The following is a 14143-nucleotide window of genomic DNA, read 5'->3' on the forward strand; positions in this document are numbered from 1 at the left end:
CTGTGGCAATTGCATGCCTCGGCATGTGGGGATGTGCCCAAAATGTTTTAAAAACCAGGGTTGCAATGCTCCACTCTTCCTCCAAGAGACCACGCAGCAGCAGATCTCAAGAGAGGAGGGTGTGTAAAAGAAAGCAGTCCAAGCTCTCCTGACCTTGTGGGGTTCCTTTCTGAGAGCACGGCAACTAGGGCTCCTTGACTAGGGATGGAAGGGTTTTTTCAGAGCTGGGGAGAGATACCTCCTTGTCGTGGCACTGTCCTCTCCTCAACCTCGTTAGGATTGCTGCCTACAACAGCCCTTCCCCAGGATGGTGGATTCATGGGATCACATCTTCTATGAACCCCGAGACGCTCACGGGGGCCAGAAGAAGATAAGCGTTTGTCTAAAGGAGTAAGGCCTCCGCACTGATGAGCATCTCCCTCAAGATCCATGTGGTTTAGAACCAAATTCAAACCACATCAGGGAAGGAAATGGGTGGGGGGAGACCTCTTTCCATAGAGAAAGATGAGTCTGAAACTCCAGAGCTGACTGTCCCAAGTGGGACTTGCCTGGAGAAGGGGCAACTCATTTGAAAAAAGCCTATGGCCTCAAGGAAAAACAACCCTTGCTTGAGTGGAAGGCAGTCGCCCATCCAACACCTTGTCGCTACTCAGGGTGGCCACTCCAAAGCACAAAGCAAGGACTTCAGTAAACGGGGAACAAACACCTTCACATTCAACCAGGCCCAAGTCTCTGTAATCTCTATTCACCTAGCACAATGGGAGAAACAGTCTGCCAAGAACAGGGGACCAACCCCCCTCTCATTTTCAGCCATTACCCAAGAACTGCTTAATGATAAACTAGAGCCAGGCCCAGCTTGACAAAGCCTCTGCAAATATTAATTAGAACGGTGCTCCACGTATTGAGCCAATAAGATGCAGGTTGGCATAGAAACTGTCAGGAATGGAAGTGATAGTTGTGAGGTGTGTGTGTGCGCGTCTTTCAGAGCTGAAGTTTACCTCATTAAAATAAAGAGAGCAGGATGGGGCTGGGACATGGGATATTAAGCCATAAAACAAACTGTTGTCTCTGGAGGTTATAATGAAGACCTTAAAATTACAGGCTGGCTGTAAATTTCCTCTTATCAAATTAAGGAGAGATTTACAGGCTTCAAGAATGATACAATCAGCTTCAATCCAGAGCTCCTGGCAAATAAACAGCACTCCCATCAATCACCATACTCAAAGGACAGAAAATAGAGCTAAGAATATGATCGTGAAGGGCTCAATTAAAAAAAAAAAATGATGGCAACCACTCAATTGATTTTAGTAGGCTTTGGACCAGGTCCCGAGCCTTTTGGATACCAAGGGAACCTTTTCCAACTAGGTGTTGCTGATCATAGACCCCAGCCTACGATGGCTCTGACAGCTTTGTTCGTCCGTCTACATTCCTCTGTTAATGGACATTCCAGTCAGTCCGAGAGATTTTACTACACCTCAAATGCACAAACTTACTTAACCTTTGATCTTCTGCATTGCTGTAACGCTAGGTGAGGAACAGCAGATAATCACTCTGCAATTCATTGCCTGTTACATCTTTCTCCTTAATGACAAGACTCTTTATTCTGGTTGAGCTGGTCTCTGAAGAGCTGAAACTCAGATGACTGCTCTTGAAGCTGGCAAGAATGCAATTGTTCAACAGCTGTAAAGTGAGCTAATGCCAGCTCTCTGCAACCCTGACATTTGTTGGGAATGACTCTACCATCATAGGAGAAAATTATCATGTGACACCATCATGTGATGATACTGGCACATGACCGCGTTCAAAGTAAAGCAGAAGGCAGGGGAGATATGCACCGTATGGTCTAACTACATAAGATGAGTATCAAGCACAAGCTCAAGTTTATGAAAGCTTGTGCTCTCTCTCTCTCTATGTATCTTATCTAGTTATAAGGTTCATATCTTCCCTCCCTTCTGCTTGACGTCAGACTAACATGGCTAGCTACTGCTCTCTGCTCTTGGTTGAAGTAAGCCTTTATTGCCACTCAGAGCTGGTCTTAAGGAAAATGGTGCCCTGGGCAAACTTGTATTTTGGTATCCCCCACCCCCAGGCTGCAGGCAGAGTTAGAGGCAGGTGGGCAGGGGTGCAGGGTGCAGTCTGGCAGGGAGGCGGAGTGGCATGGTGTGCCAGGCAGGCAGGCACCGCTGCTGCTGTGCGGGAACAAGACGGGTAGGCTGCAGCAGGCACAACCCTGCCCACACATGCCTGGCCTGCTGGCTCCTCCTGAGCAACAACTGGAGGCATGAATGCTGCATGCCCCTGAAGGCTGGGGGGACACGGCGACTGCCCGCAGGCGGCGCTGGCAGTTTTGGCAATGTGGGGGCATGGTGGTGGTGAGCAGGGAGCTCCCAGAAGTGGCCACAGAGGTGTCAGCAGCAGGAAGTGGGGAGAGGTGGGGGTTTCGAGTGCCGGCCAGCGGTTGGCGACCACCTGCAGATGCCGCCAGCAGTCGGTAGCAGCCAGGAGTGATTGGGGATTGCCCACAGACACCACCAGCAGTGTCAGCGGTGGGTGGGGGTGGGTGGCGAGCGGCACTTTTTGCTGGGGGTGCACCGCCAAGCTCAGGGGATAAATGTGCACCCGCGTGCAACCCCTACTTGTCACCAATGACTGGAGGCAGGGGGAGGCTGAGCTGGGCACCACTCCTGTCTGGGGTGGGGATTGACCAGGGTGAGGCAGGGCAGGGGCAGAGCACTGCTATGAGTTTGGGCTGCTCACACGTGTATGAGTGTGTGCATGTGTGTGTGTGTTTGGCACCCCCTTGACCACGTCGCCATCAGCAGTCACTCATGTTGCCCACCCCTAAGGCCAGCTCTCTCACTACTCTGCGGTCCACTGGCAAATATTCAAGATGCCTTACACATGGAAAGAGAGACTTTCAAATGCCCCTAAAGGGCATCAGAGCACCAGACTTACTCTGAGTTGCTCTCCAAACCCCTTAGAGGCTTTCAAAATATCTTCCAAAGTTCTCGCCTATGATAAACTTTCTTCTATTTCACATCATTAGCGGCAGCAATGGCAAGAGCATAGACAAAGCACCAGGAGCCAGCAGGACACCTTCCACCATGCCGTGTACACTTTCTGAGTTGCTTTAGATGGGCATGATGTTTAGCACACTGGTGCGCACCTGAAATCTTGTTTGTCCTACTACTCCTCCTATTGGCATTACTGTTGGGTCTGAATTGCCGTTAGCAATGGTGGGATTTTTTAGTCAGGGCCCAGTGCACACAAATCTTAACTATGCCATGGAAGAGCCCAAAATAACTCAGCCTTACCTAGTTTATACTGTACCTTGGTATTTAGCCTACAGCACAGGTCACACCAATAGATTTCATTAATATTATCATTCGGTTATAAATGGGCTAAATTCAGCCCTGGAGGGCTATGGAAGTTAATGGAGTTTGGTCCAACATGTGATTAATGAGGATGATCTATTTCAAGTCTATAAGGTAGCAAGCTTTAGCTGCCACAGATTGGCTGACAGTAATTCACCTCTTCAGAGACGTGGCACTCGCTTCCATCCCCGACTGTGTCTGCTCCAAATAGCTGCAGCAGAAATAGACTTCAAAACAAAAACATTTCTTTGAAACTCTAAATGCTTCTGGTTCTGATTTTGATCTCACATACACAAGGAGCTCCTGTGACTTCGCTCGGCTTACTCCCAATAAGCGAAAGGAGAGATGGGCCCCTGTGATCTTTTTCTTTACAACTGTCCTCACTGCTTTAAAACTTTGAGCATTCCTGAATATTTCAGAAATTGTGGACTCTGATTGACAGGTTTAAACTCTACCCTTTCCACTCTGTTTCCATGAACATGTCCTCAGCATCTCTTGTAACCTCCCTCCATGCCCCTTCCCTAACCCCTCTGACTCATGTGCAGTAGGTGACAGCAAATATAATATCCCTGTCACTAGCTCCTTGGCTCTACATCAGATTTCAAGCCCTACATGAGCCTGTCTCCACATCACAAGAGCATTTAAGCATACGCTGAAGTCCGGCCCTATTCACTCGGGCTGCGTCTACGAGATGCTGACTGTGTAGTAGCTTGTTACTACTGTGCAGTAGTGTCACAGGGCACAAACTGTGATGCGATGCTACTACACAGTAGTAACAAGCTACTGCACAGTCAGCGTCGCCAGGCAGCCACGTGGGAATGCTACTGCACAGTACTGCCGGTTACTGCACAGTCATTTAGTACTTGGGTATGCAAGTACTAAATGACTGCACAATAACGACTGCACAGTCAGTACTGCGCGTAGACATGGCCTCTGACACTTAAGCATGTGCTTAAATGTTGCTCGGAACAGGGATGCTTTCTTGAAGTTCTGCATTTCAGGTCCCTCTGCTTGTGCCCTCTGTCCACACCTGCAGCTTTGTAATTTCCTTTTGAACTTCAGTCTTTACATCTTTCTTTCTTAATATATGTAGTCTGAAACAGCTGTCCTTTTTCTGTATACAAAATCTCTATGACCCCCCTCCCCTCCAACGCACACGATGACCTCAACCCTTTATAAAGACTTAAATCCTTCTTCAAGATCCAGATCCATCATGGTGAATCTAGAAGGCTTAAGAGGTTTTTCGGACAGAGAGTAACTGCTTCTGAACATCTGGAAGGAGCCTAGCACATTTTTGGACCCTTTTAACTTCATTAAGAATGGCTGGCATTTCATATGTCCTTGCACTCTTCCTTCAAGTTCCTTTTCTACTAGTGCTCTTGTGCTGAAGCTGGGGTAATCCACATGGCTTCCCTTTGACCCAGTCCTCGTGTTTCCTTTTCCCATCACTCACTGTATTCGTAGTTCCATAGATGTTTGGGTCAGAAGGGACCTCAAAAGATCATCGAGTCCGACCCCCTGCCCTGGGCAGGAAAGAGCACTGTGGTCATATGACCCCTGCCAGGTGCTTGTCCCGTTTCCTCTTGAAGATCCCCAAGGTGGGGGAGAGCACCATCTCCCTTGGAAGCCCATTCCAGATTCTGGCAACCCATACCATAAAGAAGTTCTTCCTGATGTCCAACCTAAATCTGCTCTCTGTCTGTCTGTGGCCATGGTTCCTGGTTATTCCAAGGGGTGCCCCAGCAAACAGAGCATCTCCAATTTCTTGCTGCCCCCCGCACCCTATGAATTTCTAAGCGGCCACAAGATCCCCTCTCAGCCTTCTCTTACGGAGGCTGAAGAGATCCAGGCCCCTCAGTCTCTTCTCATAGGACCTTACCTGTAGGTCCCTAACCATACGAGTGGCCTCCTCTGGACCCTGTCAAGGTTATTCACATTCCTCTTGAAATGCGGCGCCCAGAACTGGACATGGTACTCCAACTGTGGCCTGACCAATGCCGCATAGAGGGGAAGTATTCCATCTATTTTAGGGCCCTACCTTGTGTTTACTGACATCAACATTGATCTCCACAGACCCAGACCTGAGGCCATGGACACCAAAACCAGAAAGGCAGATAAACTGCGTCCATATAGGTTTTCCTTGGGGTTTTCCAGGGAGACCATAGGACTTAGGTGAACAGTTCCCACTGAATGCAAAAACCATTCTGCAAACTCTGATCCATAGAGCTCCACCCAAGGGCACTACCAGGAATTCCAGCACAGATCAAACATGGGATAGGCAGGGCACTTTATTGGCCCACACCTCACTGGTAAGAAGGCAGTATTGAGAAGGCAGAAGATGAAAGAAGGCAGTGGATGAAATTCTCATCCACTGTATAGCCAGTTAACCTTGAATTAAAATGAGCTTTGTCTGCTGATATTCCTTTGCCAGACAAAGAGGCTATGGCCCAAGCCAGTAACTGAATCCATAGGTGACTGGTAGGGGGCCACATGCCCCCCTGCCGACAGGACTGTCCCCACCACTGAAGCTGCCGGCGGTGTCTGCGGGTGCTTGCCAGCTCTGTCCCTGATGCCAATGCCACGGGCAGCATCTGCGGGTGCTCACCAGCTCTGCCCCTGCTGCCGACGCTGGCTTCTGCGGGTACCCCCGCAGACTCAGGAGGCACCAGTCGCCCATGACTGAACCTCATCTTTCACACTACCTACCTCATTCAATTGGTCATATACTGTAGTTGATCACCACATAAAGGCAGCTATAACTTTCCCTTCCAGTTGAGCATGGTCTTATACACTTTGTTTACAAGACAATGAGGGCCCAGTTAATGGTTTTCTGTGCTGGGTCAGTTTGCTACTGGTTTCAAACCTCCCACTTATTGCTTTTATCACACAGCAGCAAAGTAGGTATGTACAGGATAGAAATATACATTCTCCCTAAAAACAGACTGTTTCCTTCCAACTTCCACTCAACCCTGATTTTAGAGACCATGCAACTAAAACAGCCTCCTAGGTAACATAACCTATCCATTTGATCTAGTTCTCGCTATAATTTCTGAGCTTTCCATGCACCCTTCCTGCCTTCCTTCAAGAACTCCTTGAGCCCACTTATTTGAGAATATGCTTGAGATAGAGGGCACAGTCCTCACTGGGAGGTACTAATGCTCAGGCTCTCTCTGAATCTAGCTTTGAGTTTCCTCCATCCCATACATTCAAAATGAAACATTTCATATCTTCATGGCCTGCTTTTAAGGAGGATAATGGGACTTCACGGAAGAAGGCTTGAATCCTTAGGGTGAGATCTTCAAAGCCACCTGGAAGACACCCAGCCACGCATTCAAAAGCCACAGGCAACTTTTCAAATCTTAGACCTAAATGGAATCTCTGAATATACCTGAGACAAATGGATGAATTCTGATCTCTTCTGCCAGCACAAGTCTGAAAGTCACTCCACAGACTTCAAGGAGTCCAGTAAAGCCAGTGGAATTACTGCACATTTCCACTCATGTGGAACTCTTCCCATCTTCTCCAGTTCATGAGGCCACGTGTGCTTTCTGGACCCTACAAAAAATAAGTAATTGTCATGTAAAAATAAAATAACACGACTCCGGAGAATAAGTCACTGGTGACAGGTAAGAAGCAGCTAGTTAGAAGGGTGGCTAATGTTCTAAAAAAAAAAATGAGCTGTTCACTGTATGTCAAGCAGCTGTAGAGACAATTCTTGCATTTACACATAGGTTAATGATTTGTCATAAATTTCAGTTTAATTTCCTTGTAGTCCACTTCCTCCATTACATATTCTTAATCATCTTCCTCGTATGCTCTCCTCCTACAGCTACTAATTATTCTCTTTCTACATTTGCCACACATCCGTTTGTGCTTATACATGGTGAATATTAATTTCAGTACAGTGGGGGGGGTTAATTAAAATAATGTTCTTCACAAAGAAATTTAATTACTAACAATTGTATTGAACAAATAAGGGAAAGTAACTAAACAAAAATGCCAGTCAGGGCAACAACCTACAATTCAAATGGCATCAGTCATGTTTCCACAGTTCATAGGGCTGATTTAATCAATCCAGGGTCCACAGGCCTTCATAGGGGCCCCATTGCCACAAGTTATCCTTCATTTCTCAAGCAGATACAGTTGTCATTTCAGTGCCTAGGGCAATCAACCAGTAACTCAGCTGCTCAGGAATTGGTTGGCAGAGTAGCTCTGTGTAATATGTTCCTGCCAACTTAATTGAGAAGAAACCTCTTGCCTTGTTTTGTGTCTTCTCTTAACAGTAGCAACAGGATCTACCACAGGCGATATCCCTAAGAACTATGTATTTAGGCTTAAAATAAGCCTGTAGAGTCGAATTCCAGACCCAGTGACTCAGATCTTCTCACCTCACTGGCAGACAACTGAGTATCATTTAGTTGTATGCAGGCAGGTCTTTCAAAGAAGCCTGTAATGTGATATAAAGCTTGTAAGGTTTATGAAGGAAGTTTCCTGAGCCAGCACTTACCCATTTCATGTTTGCTACTTAAGAAAAATAATCAAGAGGTAATGGCAGCAATCACCTATGTCAGTGGGGCCAAACTTTTTGGCTGGAGTGCCACAACTTGACACTTCAATCCCCTTCCCCTGCTAGATCTGCTGCTCTGCTTTCTGCTCCCCACCCTGTGCTCCCTCCCTGATTTTCTGCTTTGCTATCTGCTTCCTACCCTATCTGCCACTCTGCTGCCTGCCCCTTCCCAATCTGCTGGGTGCCACACACAGAGGCTGCCTGTGCCAATTGTGGCTTCCAGGCTGCAGGTTGTCCACCCCTGACCTAGATAATAAACATAGCCTAGAAGAAGCAGTCAGGAGCATGTGACAAAAGTCATGCTGGAGAGTGTAGATCCTGTCTTGAGGGCACAAGTTTTGTGGTCAATGGGGGTGTCTACATATACGCATTTACTGTGCAGTAAACGAAATTATGGCGCAGTACAGGCATGCATCTATATGTGCATGCCCGTACTGTGCTGTAAATATGGTGACTTATGCTGACTTGAGTGTAAATTTGATACCGGTGTGGAGGCACAGTAGGGGGTGCTACTATGCAGAGCCACCTGCCTCACTGTGCCAGACCCGAAACCACACTTTGGGAGTCTCTCCTGGGGAGCCTACAGCCAGCTGTCCTGCTTCCTGGAGGACACCTGCAAGCCTGGGGTAACGCTGCCACCACCCGGGCACTGGCTTCTGGTAGGGCTCTGTGCAGCTCAGGGCATACAGATCCTGCAAGCCATGGGGGTGCTTTGCCCACAGTAATATTTCTGGGTGCTTCTTTCAGCCCAAAGCATCAAAAGATAGCATCAGGTAACTGAGAGAAAATAAAAAGACAAACTTCGCGGGCCAAACTGGGAGCGAAAAGCTTCCTCTCTCTCTACCCCCAGTAGCTCAACACGGCACACTGTAACCCAATACCTTTACTGATCAGGGGAGAGGAGGGTTTAGAACAAGGAAATCAGAATACACTTTGAGCAAACTTAAGCAATGAGAGTCTTATACAGTCTTGGACTCAGTGATCCTTTTAAGACCTTTCTGGCCTACACAATTCCTAACTCCTGGCTAGTTTCCAGGTTTTTCCTTCCAGTGAATCTCCAGGAACAAGCCTGGGGGATTTGCTTGCAGTGTTCAAAATGCTCACTGGAGAAAGAGGACGCTCCCTCCTCCTAGGAATTTATCTGGCCAGGTCACCTGATTGACCAGCCTGTACCAAGAAGAAAACCAGGAGATAGAGGGGTCACCTGGTTTGGCCCAAGGGAGGGGCAGAGAGGGGGATTTCTTCACAACCTGCATCATGCAGGTATCAAATTTATGCCTGATTAGTAACTGCACAGTAATGTACATGTAGACACCTTACTGCGTGGTAACACTGTGTGTGTGGATTGACTTGGGACTAACACAGCGTTGATGCGTTTTAATGCCTGCATGCGTAGATGCCAGCCTATTCCTGCTTACCGCACAGTAAATTTAAGGTGGTGCAAATGCATGTGTAGACATGCCCCATGTGCCTAATGAAACACTTTGGGGAAGTCACCCAGAAGTCCATAGGTCTCTACTATTCTGGACTGCTACTGGCATGTAAAATTCCTGCCGGAGCAACTAGTAGCTATGAGAACTACTTGTTCTGAACACCGGGCCCTGTATGTTCCCCAGTGCACGTAGGTCAAATTCAAATTGACAAGCCTTAGCCTAAAGAATGGCGCAAAAAAGCCCACCTCTTGCTGCCTCTGCCCCAGTGTCCCTTGGTTATAAGAAGGATGCGAACAGAAAATACTGGCCAAGCCTCCACAAAGTGGAGATGATGAGGTTACACTGGAAGAAACTGAGAAGAGAACTTGGGGCTGGACTGGAGAGAGGAACAGGCAACTGGAGAAATACTTTGCCAAGTTGGTTCTCTAAAAATCTACAGGCAAGATCCCTGGGGTAAATCGGTACAGCTCCGGTGACTCAGCTGATTGGCTGACTTCAATGGCATTGTGCCAGTTCACCGGCTGAGATTTCACTCCATTTGTTCGAAGCCAAAGAGGCATCTCTGTGAGCTCAGTCTTTTTTTGGTTTTGTTTTGTTGTGTTTTCACTCTTCTGCTGCATTCCCTTCCCCTGTGCCACCCCCCGGCAAACTTCCACAGACCTGGCAGAAATCCTTCAGCTGAAACCTCCAGCGCTGCATGGCTTGTCAGAACTGGAAGTTTCTATATAAGTCTGTGTTCAATTACACATTTTGTAATCGCAGAAAAAGAGTGACTCATTGAACACATTTTCAATAAACCCCCATATTTTTGCCTGAGCAGCTGAAATGTTTTAAGTTTTGATTGAAAAAGCAAAGAAACACGGTCTCACAGGGCGCCTATACACATGCAGCAAGGCTGCTCCGATGCGCTGTAATTAATCCAATCTGCTGGAAGATGGTAATTACCACAATCCAGCAGACTTCAGCATCTCCTGTATTCACATCCCTGCGCTGAAAAATGGTGGCGGGGGTCACTTTAACTAAAGCTTGTTCAACAAAGCTTAGCTTGTTCAACAAAGCTTTAACTTTAGTTAAACTTTAGTTAAAGCAGCCCGTCACCATTTTTCAACGCAGGGACAACGATACACAAGAGGCTCTGGGCTCTTTAATTAGAGATGCTCTTGGAGCCAGCCTAATTAAAGTGCCTCCCTTCCACTCCCAAAGCACATGTATAAAGTTGAAAAATGAAAAGCAGAACCCTTCTCAACTGCCCGGATTGACAGGCATGGAGCTGGTAGGAGGAAGACAAGGAGTGAGACTGACTTTCTCTGGATGGGTCCTTTTCTGCCGCTTCTTCTTTGCCCCCTCTCTCAGCATGGCTGATGCTTTTCCCTGTCACTTGCTGGAGCGTAGGAAGGAGAAAAACCTGTCTCTCCTCTGCTATAATCCACCATTACTGATAGTGGGATCCTATCCAGTGTTTATTTTTTTTCCTTATCTCAAGCATTGATTTATTCATCAAAATAGACTGAGACTTAAGCTTATTTGGAAATATACCCCAGTGAGGAAGCCAACAGTCCTGCTCCCCAAAAATATGCTCTGAAGGAAAACGAATAGCCTATGGAAAGGTTGCATACACCTCAGCTGGCATGGAACGAGAAGTGGAATCCAGTTCAAAGGCATAAGGAAGCCCCATCTCAATGGAAGCTGGGTGCCTAATACCTTTGGGTCCTTTGAAAATCCCAGTCAAAAAATACACTGTGTGCATTTGCAGGTGCAATACTGATGAATGGGTTTATTCCAGAGGAATTTACTCTAGAGTAAATCCACCCTGGACAGGCATCTACATGTGAGTGTATTTGGGAGCAGCCAGGAGGAAGTCTAGGCTCCCCCTGGGTGCTAGCCCAGGGGCTAGCACAGAGCACAGGGCCAGGAGACAGCTGTATCCTGGCAGGGGCCAGGAGATTGTTTCTTGCCCCTGGGAAATACCTGTTGCTGGGGTGGACTCCAGTGGTGGAGCCTGGGCAGGGACACCCCCCTACCCTGGCAGCAGGGAGCTCCCAGCCCCTGGGAGTTGCCACCTGCCACGACGGGCTCTGCCACCAAAGCCCAGGCAGGGGACAATGCCCCCCTATCCTGGTAGCAGGGTGCTCCCAGCTCCTCCTCTGTGATCATGGAGCTGGAGCTGCCTGCTGCCAGGTTAGGCTCCACCACTGGAGCCCAGGCAGGGACAATGTCCCCCTGCCCAGCTGCAGGGAGCTCCTAGCCCCCTCTCCACAATCGACAGCTCCCAGGATTACCATCACAGAGTGGAGTGGGGCCTGGGAGCTTCCTGCCAAGTAATCCCTGACACCTTGCCAGCAGGCAGCTCTCAGAGGCAGAGAGCAATCTCCCAGTCCCTGCTCCACAATCGCCAGGAGCTCCCTGCATGGAAAGCCCATCTCCACCCATCCTTGAGCTGACTGGGACCTGCCCCAGACGGGAACAGTTCCTGGTCAGCCCCAAGCTATGCAGAGAAATCTGCAAGTGCAGCCTGGAGCTGGCTCGTGACACTGTCCCTGCCTGGGCTCCACCACTGGAGCCCACTTGGCAGCAGGCAGGTCCCAGGTGCAGGAAGCAACTTCCTGCCCTCTGCTGCCCGACTGAGCAGGAGAAAATTTGTTCCCATTCGGCCGCCTACACATGCCTTATTGTGTAGTCATTACTTAACAGTTAATTTGCTACTTGCATTTGCAGTGCAAATTGTGCAGTGAAGGTCTGCACATGTAAACGGTGATGCTTACTATGCAGTAATTTGCTCTACTGTCCCATAAAGTGTCTCATGTAGATGCACTCATTGACTGAAAAGAGTTTAGATCTGCCAAAGAGCATGGACAGAACCTAGAACCCTTGCTCATGTTGAGTAATCCCACGTGCTGAAAGCAACCCTTGTTTCTTCAGTGGAACCACTTCAGAAGGTACTAATGGTGGCAAAACTAAAACTTAAGAAAGCAGAATAAATCTGAAGATATAAAAAGGTCAACTGAATATTTCCAGAGCAGCAAATGAAAGTTTTAACTTTGTTTCTGCTTCTGGGAAGTGCAGTGCCACCTTCTTATTTGGCACAGCTCGGGACTGCAAAATGTAAGAAGCCTCCTACGACTTGGGAAGGCTCAGAGCTACCAGCTGCTAGGAACATTTGTAGAGAAATACTTGGGGATTCTGTTACAAATAAACCAAAGAATTCCACTTTCCAATAGACTGAAGTGTGCAACAGTAGGCAGAAGAATTGATGCTATCATCCCAATATTTTTAAGCCTCAGATGATAGGTTGACTAGAACATGACATAAACTTTACAGTTCATTTGGAAGAGCTCAATGTGCCATTTCATTGGTGTATCTCAGGGCCACGTAGGGAAAGCACCACTCAAACTACCTGTCCATAAAGACCTTTCAGACAAGCAGAAGAAGGAATATTTAACTCCTTGCATAGGTCTGACCGTCTATAAACTATTGAGGCCTAACAATCTGGTTAGATATCCTAGCTGATGGGGCTATGGCAATAAAGCTGCAAGCAGACATCAAGTTTATCCTGAGATAAACCATTTTGTCCTGGAACAAACTGCAATTGTACACGTGTCCATTGTCCTGGGATAAACCCTAAAAAAGTTTTTTGGATAAGAGGTAGTAACAGTTTATCCTGGGTTACTGAAAAGTATGTCTGTACAGTTATCTTGAGAACATATAATTGAATCAATGGCAGAAAAGTGACAATGCTTTCATCTGCTCACTAAACCCAGATTAGAAGGGTGATGTGTATAAATGCCAATCCCAGGATATTTTTGTTCTGGGACAAACACAGGCATAATGTATCCATGGACCAATGCAAAATCTGTTCCTAGCCTAAGACACTAGCTTTGTCTTTGTTGCCAAAGAGCCACCTCCTACTCCCAGCACAGAACGCTTTTCCTAATTGAGATGAGAGAAGTGGCTAAGCACGATACTCAGAAGTCAGGCAGAAGGCAAGGTAGAGATGTGCTTTAGAAACTAATTTATAGATTAACTGCATCAAAATCTCTGATTCAGTTAGTCTATAAGGTGCATCTCTACCCTGCTTTGTAATTGAGACAAGGAGACCTCGGTTCAGCTGACTGACGAAGTAGCATTTGTTAAACTAAAACTGCCATTGAAACCAAATGTGGAAAAGCACACTATTCAGAGTGAGCAGGGGTGCCTCATCTAACTCTGAATGGTTTTGATAAGTAAGTTGGAGTCTGAAGTACCAGAAAGCTGTTCATTTAGTTTGGCTACTATTCACACACTAGGACCAATCGCCTGTGATCTTCTGCACTCTGATTATATGACTAAAGCTAAAGTGAAATGCTGAATGCCTAATAGGCAGGCAAGGTTCTTGGGGTAGATGTGATATCTTTAATTAGACCAACTGAGTAGTTGGAAAAAAAGTTTTTTGCAAGCTTTCAGGCACAATCACCATTCTTCAGGCATAGGAAGTCTCTGCTGTTAAGAGACTCCAAAGAATGAAAGAAGCAAAAAATGTAACAGAATGTCAGTGAGAATGCAAGTAGGTGGAAATTAAGAAAACAATGGGCAGAGCAGGGAAAGGAGGGAAAAAAGGTGGGGAAAAAGCCAAAGGTGAGTAAGGGAGACTCTACAGTAGTCAATATTCGAGGTAGAAAAAAGGCTGTCTGTGAAAAAATAAATAGCTGGAAATTAGGAAGACAAAGGGCAGAAAAGGAGGGGAGGAGAGGGGAGGAAGGAGGGAAAAGAAAAGTGTAAGAGGTCAGGTTTGG

The 14143-nt window shown here is 47.1% G+C and overlaps 1 long non-coding RNA gene across 1 annotated transcript in view; it reads right to left on the reverse strand.

The window, feature by feature from the left end:
* The window catches only part of LOC112550201, a 42490-nt gene that overhangs the window by 13369 nt on the left and 14978 nt on the right, over positions 1-14143 (reverse strand). Inside the window, exon 3 of the long non-coding RNA XR_003093906.1 lies at positions 6763-6929. This is a non-coding gene — a long non-coding RNA (uncharacterized LOC112550201). The remainder of the gene's footprint in view (positions 1-6762; positions 6930-14143) is intronic.

This window comes from Alligator sinensis, unplaced genomic scaffold, assembly GCF_000455745.1.
Source record: "Alligator sinensis unplaced genomic scaffold, ASM45574v1 scaffold885_1, whole genome shotgun sequence".
NCBI classification, from domain to species: domain Eukaryota; kingdom Metazoa; phylum Chordata; order Crocodylia; family Alligatoridae; genus Alligator; species Alligator sinensis.